Source organism: Triturus cristatus, chromosome 8 (assembly GCF_964204655.1).
Source record: "Triturus cristatus chromosome 8, aTriCri1.1, whole genome shotgun sequence".
NCBI lineage: Eukaryota > Metazoa > Chordata > Amphibia > Caudata > Salamandridae > Triturus > Triturus cristatus.
In genome coordinates this window covers 1,696,331,360-1,696,348,915 of record NC_140591.1, presented here as the reverse complement: position 1 = coordinate 1,696,348,915, position 17,556 = coordinate 1,696,331,360, and positions in this window count along the sequence as shown.

Here is a 17,556-nt window from a genome sequence, read left to right as displayed (position 1 = left end):
CGATAAAAGATTTAAATGAAGACTCGTCCCTCTGGCGTCCCACAGCAAGCTCCCTGACAGTTCACAGTGATCCAATGAATGTCAGCACAAAGTACAGCCTCCGAGCGGCTCCCGCGAAGCGGGGGCCGCGAGGCGCTATGTACCGTGGGTCGGAGGGATCGGGAAGAGGCACCGGCTGCAGGCGATAAAGGGAGAAGCACAAGGCCCGCTGGTCCTCGCAGTCCCGCGAGTACGATAAAAGATTTAAATGAAGACTCGTCCCTCTGGCGTCCCACAGCAAGCTCCCTGGCAGTTCACAGTGATCCAATGAATGACAGCACAAAGTACAGCCTCCGAGCGGCACCCCAGGATATATGTTGCAGAGTTTTGGCCAGGCTAATCTAAAGTCGCAAGGACTGGGTTCCCATACTTATACAGAATTTGGGGGTTGGACATCCTCTATTGACCCACCTATGGGAGGGTTTGGAAAGAGGAGTGGTTACACCCATTTCCTTTGTCCAGTTTCGTGCCATAGCAGGGGCAGGTAGCCCCTGCAACTGCTTTGAACTGGGCTATGCACAGGGATACCAAGTGTGCCCCCAGTGCAGGAGATTATAGACTGGTAAAACAAGCTGCTTTACATTCCTTCAAGACTTAACCTGAGGGCTGCTCTCCATAGCTACCACTAGGATAGCTTTCCATAAAGGTTGTCTTTAACCAATTCACCTTAAGGAGTTGTTTGGACTGATACAAGGTGCCCACTAGAACTAGTGGACAGCATATATCAGGCCACCTTCTCACACCGCCCAGCCCAATAGACATCTGCCTGTCTGGGGAGGTGGTTACACCTCCCTGGGACAGGAAACCTATTCTCCAGGCCTCCCCTGCCGAAGTCTCGGTCAGCAGCAGGAGGCCCGTGTCTGTGGCAGAGGCCTCCATTTTGTGATACCAGGGCTGTAGAAAGTCCTACCGGGTTAGAAGGGTGGAATGCTCCCCCCGACGCCAGAACTGGCGGGGGGGGGGGTAGTATTCCAGAGCGTTTGACACCAAACACAACATGTTTCCGTGCAGCCAGTCCAAAGTTAGCTTTTACAGCGAGGTTATAATGCACTTAAGAGTATATGGTCAGGCTGCACCACAAACAGCATCAGAGGAGGTACTCCGAACGCTGCAGAAGGGCTCTGCTCATGCAGGGGCACCCACCCACATAAAAACCAAGCACTCTGCCTTCAGGATTGTTAAGGCCTGCCATAGGAGTGACTTATAAGTTTTATATGTGTGTGCAATGATAGTGATATAGGTAGCCTATACCACAGTAAGGGGTGCAAGCACCAACTTACCCAGGCTGCAGTAGCAGACCTGTGGTGCCATTTTGGAGTGCTTCCCAGGGGTGGCATAATACATGCTTCAGCCCCTGGTAGGCCTCTGAGGTACCTATACCCTAGGCACATAGTATACTATATACTAGGGGCTTATAAGGCACTCCAGAATCCAATTAGAAATGTACCTAATGTACATGGAAACCATTTAGAGAGGAAGCAGCAAGGCTGGGGTCCTGATTAGCAGGGCCACAGCCAGACTAAGGTCGAAAAATAGTGAAACACCAGCAAAAAGTGGGGGTACCCATGTGAAGCAGATCCTACTCTCCTACACTTGTCCCCTACATGACAGATTTTACAGGACTGGTTCAAATAGAAGAGACATCTCTTCCCTTGAGAACTGGCCTGATACTTGCCCTACAGGATAGATTCTACAGGACTGACACCAATGGAAGAGACATCTCTGCCCTCGAGAACTGGCCTGATATTGGCCCTCTACAGGATAGATTCTACAGGTCTGATTCCAATGGAAGAGACCTCTCTGCACTTGAGAACTGGCCTGATACATGTCCTCTACAGGACAGATTCTACAGGACTGACTCCAATGGAAGAACCCTCTCTGCCCTCGAGAACTGGCCCGATACTTAACCTCTACAGGACAGAATCTACAGGACTGACTCCAATGGAAGAGACCTCTGTGCCCTCGAGAACTTGCCTGATACATGTCCTCTACAGGACAGATTCTACAGGACTGACTCCAAAGGAAGAGACCTCTGTGCCCTCGAGAACTTGCCTGAAACTTGTCATCTACAGGACAGATTCTACAGGACTGACTCCAATGGAAGAGACTTCTCTGTCTTCGAGAACTGGCCCGATACTGGCATTCTACAGGATAGATTCTACAGGACTGACTCCAATGGTAGAGACCTCTCTAAAAGACAGGCACTGCTCTATGGACATAAAGAAGTGTTGTATCAGACTGATATTGTTTGCTTACAGGGGAAGTGATTGAGTGAAGAGGAAGGTCCAACCTTGGAACGCTTCATCCAAATACCCACACAACCAAGATTGTATTTCATGGGTCGGACATCCAGTGGCTTGTTAAATCAGACTTCGACAAAACTTGAAATAGATGTGAGACCTATAACGTGAATGGCTTCTGGCTTGTAAGGTGACATTGTATCCTAAGTCAGTAAATATTGAAGAGGTGAGTGTGATTGATGTGTCTGATATGTTATCACACAAAAGATGTAATGAGAGTCAGTCGGGGAAATTAGAAGATCGAAGCTCCACGCCTATTTCACAAACAATATGACTATAATTTTTGAAGATTTTAATCTTTGTCTCAATCCACGAAGAGAGGATATACAACAGGAAGAACTGTTATCAGTTTATAACAGTCCATGATCTGTTCTTCTGAAGGTCCTCAACATTCTCACAAGACGTGATAAGCAGGGGAGGAGCCCAGGTGGCTGCCTGAGCAGACGCACCCTCTCACTGCTCTGACAAAGCCACAGTTATAGACCCTCTTGGCATCATTTACTGCCACCCATTGGTCGAGCACAGAGCAGCAGCCAGAGACCGGCTCAGATCGCAGCAAAGACCAGGGCTGGGTAGCTGCCCACACGATCCTGCAGTAGAGGGAGAGAGAGAAGAACACAAGGCTGTGCAGTGTCTCCAGGAACAATACTAGGGACATTTTTAACATTGTTCAAAGCTTCCCATCTCCTAGAGCAGAGGTTATTACTCATCCCGCTTCGTCTGGCTGGTGTGAAGAACTTTCTAGTTACTTCATTGATAAGATACAAGCTCTGCAAGCTAATTTCAACATCAGAGATAACCCCCCTTTGTAGGGAACACACCCCTAATCGGGCTGTCTCCAGCTTTGCCTTGTCACCTGCTTTGGTGGCTTTTACACCTATCACTCTGTTAGACTCATTGAGGGTCCTCAAGTCTCTTAAATCAGGATCACCGACTGACCCTTGTCCGCCTAGATTGTTGTCCAATCCCATGGTAAATAGACTAATCAACCTGTCCCTCTCGGAAGCCACAGTGCCTATAGCCTGGAAACAGGCCACAATTGTGCCGCTATTGAAAATACCTACTCTGGATCCCTCTATCCTTTGCCACTATCGCCCTATTTCTCTCTTTACTGGTGTGGCGAAAGTATGTGAAAAAGTGGTAAACAAACAACTGTCCAACTATGTCGAACTTCACGGCCTGCTCCACCCGGCTCAATCAGGTTTCAGAGCGTCATCCAGTACCAAGACGGCTCTTGTCAAAGTTGCTGCAGCCATTCGGGAAACTCTGGACTCGGGCAGCCTTGATTCTGCTGGACCTTTCAGCGGCATTCGACACTGTGCCACATTCCTTGATTCTGCACCGTCTCCTGGAAATTGGAATTTCAGGGTGCGCCTGGAGATGGTTGAATGCAAAGAGAACAATTGATGGACAGAATGCAGAACAATGTCATACATTCACCCCAGTACAGAGATCTGGGCCTAAATCAGTCTTGACCCTGCACCCAATGGGAACAGTCCAGCCCGAACTGCCAGGCCAGGTCCTCCCTGGACTGAAAACAAGCATCGTAGGACCGGTTTCAGGGCTTCATCCATCATCAGCCAGGATTGCTTGATTCCAGTGGCATGGAGAGCACGGGACACACATCTGGGCATACCCGTCCCACTCGGGGTGACAAATGCAAAAAGAACAATTGATGGACAGAATGCAGAACAATGTCATACATTCACCCCAGTACAGAGATCTGGCACTAAATCTATAGTGTTTTTTGCTTACCATGCCATTCCAGTTTGGACCCAGCCATATGCAAATCAGTCTTGACCCTGCGCCCAATGGGAACAGTCCAGCCCGAACTTCCAGGCCAGGTTCTCCCTGGACTGGAAACAAGCATCCTAGGACCGGCTTCAGGGTTTCACCCCTCTTCAGCCAGGATAGCTTGACTCCAGTGGCATAATGAGCCCAGGACCCACGTCTGGGCATACCTGGCGCACTTAGGGCGAGAAAGCAAAAGACACACATGATGGACGTAATGCTGAACAAATCAAAACATTCACCCCCAGTCAAGAGATCTGGGTTAAATCCATCATTCTTGTGCTCACCATGCCACCCCAGTTTAGACCTGACCATATGCAAATCAGCTGTATAAAAGTCATGGTCATCTTAATCCTAGGGTGAAAGAACTACTTTGCATATCTAGTGTTAGTATTATGTCAGTAACTAGCTTTCTATTAGTTATCATCGTTCGTTAACTGTTAAATGTTAAATGTTTCAATACGTTCTACATATTGTGGTGTGAATGATTGTTCATTATTGTGTTTATTGTATTAAGTGTGTTCAAGATTAAGTAATAAGGTCTAAAAATGCCGCTCTTTTCAAAATTAAGACAGATCAAAACCAGAAAAGGGGTACTCGAAGAAGCTGTTCCCATTCCACCTAGGGACACTCCAGGGTACTTTATGTATCATAAGCATGGCCTAGACGCCATATTATTTCTTGATTTATGGGTGGACTACACCAAGGATTTGCCAGAAAATCAGAGATGGCCCGCAGCGGGGACCTGGGATGCAGATAGCATCATGCGAGTAGAAGAAGAATTATGGAAAAAGAAAGCCAGACAGTCACAGAAAGATGCCATTGAATTATGGCGTAAAGAATCATATAGACGTACAGAAAAAGCACTCAGACAGGAAGAGAAAGGTAGAGAGAATTCAAATAAAACCCGAGAAAATCTATTACTTGAGGAAGGTACCCGAGTAAAATCAGAACAAGTAGATAGACAAAGAAACACTCTTATGAATGGTATGTATCCTCTTCTGGCCGAAGGGTTACCTAAGGCTACCCCGGAAATACCAAAAGACTTAACTCCTCCATTGCTCCCGATAAAAGCACATCCCAAAACACATCCCAAAACAGCAAAGGATGTTTTCCTTTCCTCCTATTTAGATGACGCAGCTCCCGAGTATGCTAATGCCATACCACCCACACCGCTTGCCGATGGTGTTTAACACCAAGAGCATTCGTCTGTATCCCCGCAACTACAAACTCCTACACAAGTTCCAACAGGCCCGTCCGTTTCTACAGTTTTTCCCGCATCTACAATCTCTATCCTACGCCCAACGAATCCTTTCGTGCCTAGCACCTCAGATGGTGCTACAGGAGGTACGACAGACATGTTTGCCACACCGCCGCGAAATAAACAGACCCTTAGAGATTTAGCACTCCAACGTACACCCCAACTAGCGACATCCGACATGTTTAAAGAACAGCTTGTGGATTGTAGATACGACCCAGTACCAGGTAGACAGGATAAATTGCTCATATCATCACTACGTATAAGACGAGCTACATTATATTTAATGACGATACCAGGAATGGGTGAACACCTAGACGAAATATATCGCTTTGTCCAAACAGGGCGAGGTCCAGAAAGTATTAACGAAGCTATGGAATACCAGAAAGTGGATGTCCAAAGACAACTACTACGTTTTTTCATAAATTGTGTAATTAGGAATCAAGACAGGCCTGGGGCAGATCACGATACCATGCAAAGACTTGCCAAATGGGGTCAGAACATATCAGAAGAGAAACATGATAGACAGGCGTGTATAATCGCCATGTGTCGAAAGATCCGCAAGGAAGTAGAACGAATACATAAAGAAAGACGAGAAACAGACAGAGTAGAATCAGAAGAAGAGGAGAAGCAAGAATCAGAGCAATTAGAAACGATAGCTTATGTAGGTAGAGGAAGACCCCATAATAATACCAGAGGTTTTAACGACCCGATACGTCCAATACGTCCAGAATATAATAGACATTTTCCAAACCCTATGTTAAATACAAAATCCCCTGAACACCTATTCCAAGCCGCTGATAAATTACTCCGAGATCGAAGGGGGTACCACATGCTCGATTCCATGGACGAACAAGAATTGGCCAGGTCAGCAGTACACTGGGCTGACAGTCCCGGCGAATACAATGATGATGTACTTGCACACACGTTTCTGAATCTTGACCCATATGAACAGCGTTTAGCTAGTATATACATGATTCAACACCTCCTTATATTATATAAAAGCCAACACTCCGATCCAGGACCTTTACCTGACATATTGACAGAACTACTCACGAATATATGGAGAGGGTCAGGTACTGATTTGATTAAAGAGATTCTAGAATCCCGAAACCAATATTTAAATTTCGTATGCCCAGAACACGTTCCAGTTCCCATCATGGGAAGAAGAATGTATCACATAGATAGACAGAACCCGTTACGCGAAGTACACCCAATCAGAGGTGACGGTAATAATTTTACACGCGTGTTTGTGTACACGCCTATAACTAAACTGGAATTATTAGAAATGAAGAAAGTAGTACCCAGCCATGACAAGGACCCAGCAGGTTTCCACCGTGAGATAAAAGACATGTTACTCATGGGAGAGTATACCTACCCCGACATTATGAAAATATTAAAAGTCCTATTACCCGCCGGTGTTTATGAGAAACTCAAAGAAAAGGAATGGGAGGTGGGAGACCAAAAGATAGATTGGACAGCATTGGAAAACGAAGAAAGGGCCCGAGCTGCAGGAGCAGGGCTTGGGGAAAAGACTACAGCACTAGCAGGATTACTAGTGCAGGTACTGCCACGTTTACTAACTACGAAAAAGGAAGACTGGGGTGCAATCTCAGCCTGTAAACAAAAGCCAGATGAAGACACTAGTGATTTCTATTCCCGATTTGAAAAATGTTTTGGTATAAATAGTGGCATAAAAGCCAGTAGTGAGTCATATCCACATCTGTTTGTGACAAAATTAGTTGAAAATTCTCTGCTGCAAATCAAGAATAGAGTATTGAAATTCGAAAGTACCTGGCAAGGTAATACCCCATCACAGATGTTACAGATGTTACAATATCACCACAATAGAATTAGAGAAGAACAAGAACACGAACAAAGACGTATGAAAGATACAAAAATGAAAATGCTTGTTGCACAGTCAGTTCCAGCCGATGGTCATCAAAGGGGTGATTCCGCAGGTCCTGCGAAAGGGACATGCAACTATTGTAAACAACAAGGTCATTATATACACGATTGTCCAGTCCTGAAACATAATATTGCCACAGGTAGAACGCAGGAAAGACCACGTCCACCTAGACAGGATCAGAATCAACAACAAATCCCTCAGCATGCACAACCTAGGTTAGCTCCGCAACAGGCGGCTCCACAACAGATCGTAGCACCACCACAAGTGCAGCCTATTGCTGCAACACAAGCAACGACACAATAGATGTATCAGTACGCACAAACAGATTATCCCGATTATCAGCGATACTCATGAGATAGCCTAGAGAGGGAAGTTGGCTTACCCCTTATTGAGGTTCCTGTAGACCAAGAGGGACCTTATGTACATAGTGAACTATTAGGGGAAGACAGAAAGTTTTTACTTGATACAGGGGCAAGCAGAACAACTATAAGACGCAGTGAAGTTCCAGGGGCACCCCTCTCAGGCTCACAGAATATTTCCCTTGGATTCTCAGGAAAACCTATAATCAATGACGTAACACAACCTCTTCCACTTACGGTCGGTCCATTAACATGTACTACAGATTTATTGCTGACTAAATCATGTCCAGAAAACTTGTTAGGCATAAAAACATTGAAAGCTCTAGGAGCCATAATATGTTGTTCTCCGGAAGGAGTACGACTATTTTTATGTGACTTTAAAGGTCACTACGTGTCCAGAGACATGGATCACCGACTGCAGAATTTACCTACACATTTATGGGCACAAGGCCCCACTGATGTTGGTTGCATGAACATTACACCATATCGAGTTACACTGAAAACAGGAATAGTACTACCACGAATGCGACAATACAAGTTACCACCAGATGCTGTAGTGGCTTTACTGCAAATCATTGACGAGCTCATTGCACAAGGAGTGGTTGTCGAAACCGACTCCAATGTATGTAATTCCCCGATAATTCCGATTCTTAAAAGAACGGATCCAAAAGCACCACCAGTATATCGATTAGTTATTGATCTGCGCGAATTAAACACAATACCCTGTGGTCCCAGATATCTCTTCATTACTCACAGCTATTGACTCAGAAGCAACGTTCTTCACTGTAATTGATCTCAAGAATGCTTTCTTTAGTGTCCCAATTGATCCGGAAAGTCAATATCTGTTCGGATTCAGTTTAAATGGACGAAGTTTTAAATTCACACGCGCACCTCAAGGGTTTACAGAAAGCCCCAGCATCTATAGCCAAGCACTGAAACGAGAACTTGACAGTATCCACATGCCAGTTAACACTGCCTTGCTTCAATATGTCGATGATCTGCTGATCACCGCCCGAAGCGAACCTGAATGTGAAACAGCGTCACTGACGGTTTTAACATTTCTGGCCGACAAAGGGCACAAGGTGTCCCCTTCTAAGCTGCAATTCTGTGTCCAGCGAGTTGTTTACCTTGGGCACTCGCTGTCCAAGGAGGGAAGGCAGCTTACACCCGACCGCATCCAGTTAATTGCTAACATGCCACCACCCAAGACACAAAAGGAGGTGCGGGCTTTTATAGGCCTCACTTCATACTGTAGGCAGTGGATCCCTCAATATGCATTTCTAGCAAAACCACTCATCCAGTTGACAACACAGGAGGCAGCCACATCGACTGTCCTCCCTTGGACTCCAGAACATACACATGCCTTTGAAAGCTTAAAGAAAGCTTTATGCCAAGCACCTGTGCTAGCAACACCATGTTACAGTAAACAGTTTACACTCTTTGTTACAGAACGCGAAGGTACTGCCTTGTCAGTACTCACTCAGGAACAAGCAGGATCACACAAACCATGTGCTTATTTCTCTAGTACATTAGATCCAGTAGCTCAGGCTCTTCCTGCGTGCCTGAAATCGGTGGCAGCAACAGCTTTAGCAATCAGACAAAGCGATGCCATAGTGTTAGGACATCAATTCGAAGTACAAGTACCACACGCAGTAGAGGTTCTTTTGAACCGTACACAAACACAACACTTGACTATAGGGAGACTCACCGGTTACGAACTGACATTGTTTCAGCCACACATAGAAATCAGACGTTGTAATACGTTAAATCCTGCCACACTGTTACCAGTAGGCGGAACAGATCCATTGGCACATGATTGTGTCGAAGTCATTACTATCACGACGAAACCTAGACAAGACTTGACAGACATCCCTTTGTCAGATCCAGACTTGACATTGTATGTAGATGGGTCATGTATGAGAACAAGTACAGGAGAGTTGGTGGCCGCTTATGCAGTCACAACAGACACTGAAGTCATTGAAACAAACTGTATTAACACTTTGACAGCTCAAGCAGCAGAGCTCATCGCTCTGACACAAGCCTGTACTCAAGCCATAAATAAGAAAGTCAACATATACACCGATTCACGTTATGCATTCGGAGTCGTCCATGACTTCGGCGTACTGTGGCGAGAGAGAGGTTACTTAACTTCTCACGGTGCCCACATCCAACACGGACCCCTCATTCAAGCCCTATTAGACGCGATTCATCTACCTACTGCAATATCGATTATGAAATGCAAAGCCCACACAAATGTTACCGATATCATTTCTCAGGGTAATGACCTAGCTGACAGAACAGCTAAACAGACTGCTCAGAATCAGACTCACACAACTGACATGACAAAGACAATAGTTCCGACACCAACACATTGCATGACAGTTAAGGATCCCGCCCTTGATGTAATTGACATACAGACACATGCTACACCAGAAGAAATAAAGAAATGGACTGAATTAGGAGGGATCCAAACAGATCAAGGATGGATGACGAAGGAAAAATCTATATGGTTTCTTCCCGACTCCATGGTTCAAGTCATCATTAACACAATACATAGTCCAGCGCACCTAGGAGAAAAAGCTATGCTAGACAGCATTCAGCACATTTGGTTCAACAAACATTACGAGCAGCAGCTAAACAACTCCTCCTTGGGCACTCGCTGTCCAAGGAGGGAAGGCAGCTTACACCCGACCGCATCCAGTTAATTGCTAACATGCCACCACCCAAGACACAAAAGGAGGTGCGGGCTTTTATAGGCCTCACTTCATACTGTAGGCAGTGGATCCCTCAATATGCATTTCTAGCAAAACCACTCATCCAGTTGACAACACAGGAGGCAGCCACATCGACTGTCCTCCCTTGGACTCCAGAACATACACATGCCTTTGAAAGCTTAAAGAAAGCTTTATGCCAAGCACCTGTGCTAGCAACACCATGTTACAGTAAACAGTTTACACTCTTTGTTACAGAACGCGAAGGTACTGCCTTGTCAGTACTCACTCAGGAACAAGCAGGATCACACAAACCATGTGCTTATTTCTCTAGTACATTAGATCCAGTAGCTCAGGCTCTTCCTGCGTGCCTGAAATCGGTGGCAGCAACAGCTTTAGCAATCAGACAAAGCGATGCCATAGTGTTAGGACATCAATTCGAAGTACAAGTACCACACGCAGTAGAGGTTCTTTTGAACCGTACACAAACACAACACTTGACTATAGGGAGACTCACCGGTTACGAACTGACATTGTTTCAGCCACACATAGAAATCAGACGTTGTAATACGTTAAATCCTGCCACACTGTTACCAGTAGGCGGAACAGATCCATTGGCACATGATTGTGTCGAAGTCATTACTATCACGACGAAACCTAGACAAGACTTGACAGACATCCCTTTGTCAGATCCAGACTTGACATTGTATGTAGATGGGTCATGTATGAGAACAAGTACAGGAGAGTTGGTGGCCGCTTATGCAGTCACAACAGACACTGAAGTCATTGAAACAAACTGTATTAACACTTTGACAGCTCAAGCAGCAGAGCTCATCGCTCTGACACAAGCCTGTACTCAAGCCATAAATAAGAAAGTCAACATATACACCGATTCACGTTATGCATTCGGAGTCGTCCATGACTTCGGCGTACTGTGGCGAGAGAGAGGTTACTTAACTTCTCACGGTGCCCACATCCAACACGGACCCCTCATTCAAGCCCTATTAGACGCGATTCATCTACCTACTGCAATATCGATTATGAAATGCATTCCTACTTTATATGTGGCCAGACCGCATATATACGTCTACCTCTAGATTGGGATGGTACCTGTTACATAGCATTCCTTCTGCCACCTATTTTCCTAGCTCCTCCTGATTATCATAGAAATACCCATTTAGTACACAATAGACAGCAGAGAGATCTCCCAATTGTCGATTACACTGAAACAGCATGGGAAAAATACACAGATTTCAATAAAGGTTTTTTTCCCTATATAGGTACAGTCACTAATAGTAAGCTGATACGTAGATTAACCAGAACCCTTGAAGCAGTAGTGAACGAAACTATTTCCGCCTTAGGCAATTTAACAGAAGAGCAGTCTGCTATGCGGATTGTTGTGCTTCAAAATCGTCTTGTCCTTGACGTCATCCTGGCCGATAGGGGCGGAGCTTGTAGGGTCATCGGATCAAGTTGCTGCATTTTCATACCAGAAAATTCGCCGTCAGTATATAAAGCCATAACTCGCCTTCATAAGATTGTAAGCCAGATACACCAGAGTCCAGGCACCTGGACTTGGTCCGGTTGGTTCTGGGGCGTGTTGTCAGCCTGGGGATGGAGAATCCTATCCTTCCTAGGTATTGGCTTTCTCATACTATTCAGTTGCTGCTTATGTCTACAATGTGGGCCAGCGATTTGTGGTCTGTGTGCCACATCGTGTATCCCACATCCAAGTTTTCGTTCAAAATCCCGGAAGAAGAAAGAAGAACAAATGATGCTATATGAACAGATCGATGGATTGATGAAGATCGATATCTCCTGAGGGTCCGTAGTGGACAAGGAGGGAATGAGGAAATATGAATCTTGTGATCAGTTATGTCCCCTATCGTAGACCCCAACGGCTCCATGTACATGCTATAAGTACATGTATGTTCCCTCCTGCTCCAGTTTTGAAGACGCAAATATATGTGCGTCCACCGTCAACATGTCCTCTTTCAGATTCGCCATGAATGGGTCAGATATTCCATTCCTAAGTATGAAAGGCCACCGACTTTATGTGGTTCACTTTCCACATTTTACAGATTCAGGCGAGTAGGCCCCGAATTCTGTCATCAAGCCTTTTCCTGCCTTCTGCTTCTGAAAGCTCCAGTCTGAGCCTGCATCTGTATCCATGAACTTTGTCCTACTCCCTGCGCGGCTAACGGTGCCTGATCCAGCCTGTCGCCTGCCAAAAACTGTATTTCACCTTCAAGATTATCTACTCCGCTCCTCATCCGATGCATTCCTGTCTAGTAGTTTAGGTAAACATTCCTCCAGCTACCGTGCAAAGGGCTAGGCCTCGCTGTCCTCATGCAAGTAATTCATAGCCCCGTTACCATGGAATATTCCTACCCCCTCGCATCTAGTGTAGACACTTAGACGCTTGTACACGCACTAACAGTCAGTATAGAATAGATTCTATCCTAGAGACCTCTCCTTTTGGATAACACAGTTCTTTAAACATAGGATATTAGATATGATTTGGGATTAGGTTGACATGACCCCCAGACTTCTGTCTCCACATGTAGAGCTAAATGTCAAATCCCCTTCACCCTCTAGTTGCACGTCAATCACACGTCATGCGGCTGCGCGCGCATCTCTGCCAAATATTTCTGCTGACATTGCAGGATTCTCTTATGGATCCACCCACTTGTGACATCATGTATGATGACGTTTATTAAATTACGCCCATACATCCGCCTCTATTAGTTACGTATGCACCTTTTATCTGTACTATCAGCTGTTACGCCTCTTGCATCTGTTTCACTGTAATGTATTTTCTATAAAACTGCCTATCTGTCAATAATGTATGCCCTTCCTTCCTGAACTTTCGTGGTGATGGAATAGAAAGCCTACAATTTGAATTGTATTCCTTTGTATAGGAATAAAGCCTTTTTAAACCTCTAATACCACGGATTCTGCCTCTTATATTTACTGAGTTATTCTTAATAGACTTTACCGCATAAAAATAGTACCGGTAATGAAATATTTACCACAGATAGACTGGAAACATTCAGGGGCACATTTATCAAACTTCACACAGCGCAGCAAGTGAAGGTAAGGCCACCGGGCAGAGCCTCCCGTGCATTACTTGATAGAACGGAAACATTCAGGGTCACATTCATCAAACTTACACACAGCACAGCAAGGGAAAGGGGTGGAATATGATGTATTTAACATCATACGGCGCACTCCTGTCCTTTCCTTGCGCTGGTGCCCTTTTGGCTACCTATCGCCAACGCTAGCACTCTTGAGCCGGGGTGCAAGGGTGCCTGCGTTGTAGGCAGGATTGCTTTAGTGTAGGAAGGGGTCCCTTCCTGCACTAAAACAATCCCCTGAGATATTTTCCTCGTTCTATGTGTGCTACAAAATGCATCACGCACAGAAAGAGGAAACAACGAGGAGAAATATAGATGTTTCTCCTCGTTGAGCCTCCCCAGGGAAGGCGTAGGGTTTTGACGAATTCCCAGGTTTACCACTATTGGTAAATCTGGGAATGCGTCAAAATCCATGGGTGGATGTGTGGGAACACCCACACTCCGCCCACGGAAAGCCTCCCTGGGGCAGGCTAGCACAAAGGAGCGAATTGCGCTGCCTTGAGTTTCTCCAGACTTATCAAGCCGCTCAAGGACAAGCAGGGGGGCTTGATAAATCTCACTTAGGTTTTTTGTCCTCCTTGTGCCCCCTGGCTTGGAGCAAGGGTGACACAAAACCCTTGATAAATATGTCGTAAATGTTATAGATCTTTGGAGAACGCAACATGGGCACAAGAGAGGTTCCTCTTTCTGTTCCCCACCACCACCACCTTTTCCAGGATCCATTTTGCATTCACACACCCAGAACAGATAGCTGATTTCGGAGGAGTACAATATCTGGACCACACACTCTCGAACCATGCACCGCTGACTGCTGAACTCCTGAGCCGTAGGTATGTAGCTACAATCCCACAATGTCGCCTATAGACCCGTGCACTACAAGACCAGGTGTTCAGGGAAGACCTAAGGGACCCAATCAGGGATTACTTTGCAGTTAATAGAGGGTTGGGACTATAAAGGGAGCACGACTTATGGATTCCGGAAGTGCCTGGGTGACAGGATAACGAGGCTGGAAAAGCGTACAGCAGACATCGACCGACAGACGATGCTAGCACCGGGGACTGAGGAATCAGCAACAGATAATGAAGGAACCAGAGCCGGAAAGGGACAGTATGGGGACAGACACTGAGTTATTGCATAAGCAGGGGGACAAAGCTGAACACTTATTGGTGTGGTTAGTGAGTACAGAAAAGGGAAGTAATGCTGTGGTGGCAATTAAAAGCAAGGAGTGAGGCAAACTCTCAAACCAGAGTGACATCCTCCGGAGGTTTGAGGAATTCTGTGCCACAATGTACACAAACCAAATGACAGCGGAGCAGGCTGGCAAGTCAACCGTCTCAGATGAGGCGAGATTACCTAAGGTGACTGCAGAGATAGCTGAGACAATAAAAAGCCTGATAGAGGAAGCAGATGGTAGATGGGGAGTTATATATATGAAAACTGATAACGCATCAGGGAAATGATGGTCTGACAGCTTCATTTTACCAGGCATATGGAGGCCAGCTGATCCACAGTTATTAGCCATGTGCAGGAAAGCACTGGAGAAGGGTGTCCTTCCGAAGTCACTCCATGAACCTCTCACAATGGTGTTGCCTAACTCTGGGAAGGACCCATTTGAGTGCGAGTCATATAGACCATTGTCGATGATCAACGTGGAAGCCAAACTTCTTTGGAGGATTCTAGCGAAGGAGACTGGCGAGGGCGGCTGAAAGTAAAGTACATCCCGATCAGGCTTGATTTATGGGGGGACGAAGGACTCCCACAAACACTTGGACAGTGTTTCTTAGACAGTAAAGAAAGGTGAACGATGTTCCGTGGTGAGCTTGGATGCCCAAAAGGCCTTTGACTGGGCATTTATGATGCAAACATTGGTGAGATATGACCTGGGTCAGGAGTTCCTGATATGGTGCCCACTCTATATGGATCATTAACCACCACAGGGGCAGCCCAATCCACCTGAACCAGGGGCATTCAGTAATTATTCCAAACAAAAGGTTCAAAGTGTATAATTCAAAAACACATATCAAGAAGCAATAAAAACATGAATTTATGTAAACAAAAAAGAGAAGAAAAGAAAAAGAAAAGAAAGGAGACCCTGATAGAAAAACATACAAAATGTATTCAATAAAACGGCTCAGTGCTGTAAACTGGTACACACTTGTCTGGTTATGTATATGTTTTTATGTTATATGTACCAGCTTACAACACTGAGCCATTTTATTGAATACATTTTGTATGTTTTTCTATTAGGGTCTCTTTTCTTTTCTTCTCTTGGTAGTAAGTTTAGGATTTTGTCTTAAGTTAGTTCTGTGAATCGGGCCCAACATGTTCAATTCATGTAACTTTTCGTACGTATGATACTGCTCATAATTTCAAAATTAGTTCAATCAACCAAGAGGTTCGCGAATACCTGTTCATTCTTTAGGCAAACATTTTTTGCAGATGTCCCCGATGCATTTCGGGACTCGCCCTTCGTCAGGGGATGATTCTACAAAAGAAATAAAGGAGGACAATAGGCATAGGTCCAGGATGCAAGGCCATAATGGCTAGTGTGGGTTATGGTTAATGCGTGGTGAGAGACGAATATCACTACTATAAGCAAATGCCGATAGTGCTCATGTTATAGACGTGCAAGCAGGGGATATAACGTTGGTGCTCCAGTCGTTAACGTGTTAGCGGGAAAATAAATGAAACTGATACATTCCTGTTTCAAAGTTACGAGGCCATATGGGTGCTCAAGATTAAGACAAAGTGCACGGAACATAGAAAAGCAGCTCAAACTGATGAGTGCAACAAATAAAATGAGGGAGTGAAGGGAACACATGTGCTCTCGTCAAAAGTCACGGTGTAAATGTATATCTTTGGTACTCAAGTCGTTAAAGTGGGAAAATAAATAAAACCGATACAATCCTGTTTCAAAGTTACGGGACCCTTAGGGAAAAAGGTGCTCGAGATTATAACGAAGTGCACGAAACATTGAAAAAAAGCTCAGACTAATGAGTGCAACAACTAAAGACGGTCTAAAATACCTGAAAAACGCCGGAACACAGTTCGCAAAGCCTCGTCGGAATAGATGTGGGACATGCAGGGTAAACAACGGAAATATATCTCACAAACCCGGAAGTGGTAAACACGGTGAAGCTCGAAAGCATGTCATGTGACCTAATGAGAGTGAAGAAAGACTGGCGTACATGTAGTGTAACTAAAGCAACCAAATGATGTTAACTAAAAAAATCAAACAATGTATAACGTAAACAATCATGATTCATCAATGAATAGTGGCACGTTAGCTAGGAATAGTAAACAAGAACAGATGGAAAAAAATTCGTGAACAAAAATGTTTTTGTGGATAATATGTAAAACAGAAAAAGATAATAAAGAAGATGTGAAGGGAAAATTATAGTATGTGAGAATGACAAATTTGAAATGGGGAACAATTATAGATAACAACTAAATTCGAGACGTTCGTTGAACCCATGTGGGTAAACTGAATTAAGTCTGTTTATCCAGAAAAGTTCACGTTGTAGCAGGAAGGCACTGTTGTTTCTCCCTCGTTGAATCGGAACTTGTTCCAAAATCAAATACCTCAATTGGCTGCAGTTGTGATTATGTTCAGAAAATGTTTTGCAACTGTGGATTTGATGTTTTTAGTTCGAATGTTGCTTTTGTGCTCGATGAGCCTGGTTTTCATTTTTCTTTCAGTTTTACCCACGTATGGAAGTCCACATGGGCATTTCAGTAAATACACTACGTTGCTAGTGTCGCATGTAGCCGTGACCTTGAGTTTGATTGGTGTGCCTTAAGAAGGATGCATGAGATTAGTACCCTTGATAATGTTATTACAGCCACCACAATTTAGGCAGGGGATGGTTCCTTTGTGCAATTTGTCGAATTCAGGAGGGCTCTTGTTCAATAGTTGTTGCAAATTCGGTGTTCGTTGGTAGGCGAAAATTGGTCAAAAATGCCTTTGAAATCTGGTTCCGATTGTAATAATGGCCAAAATTTTCGAATAGTTTTCTTAATTTTTGGGCTTTGTTTGGACAATTTAGATACGA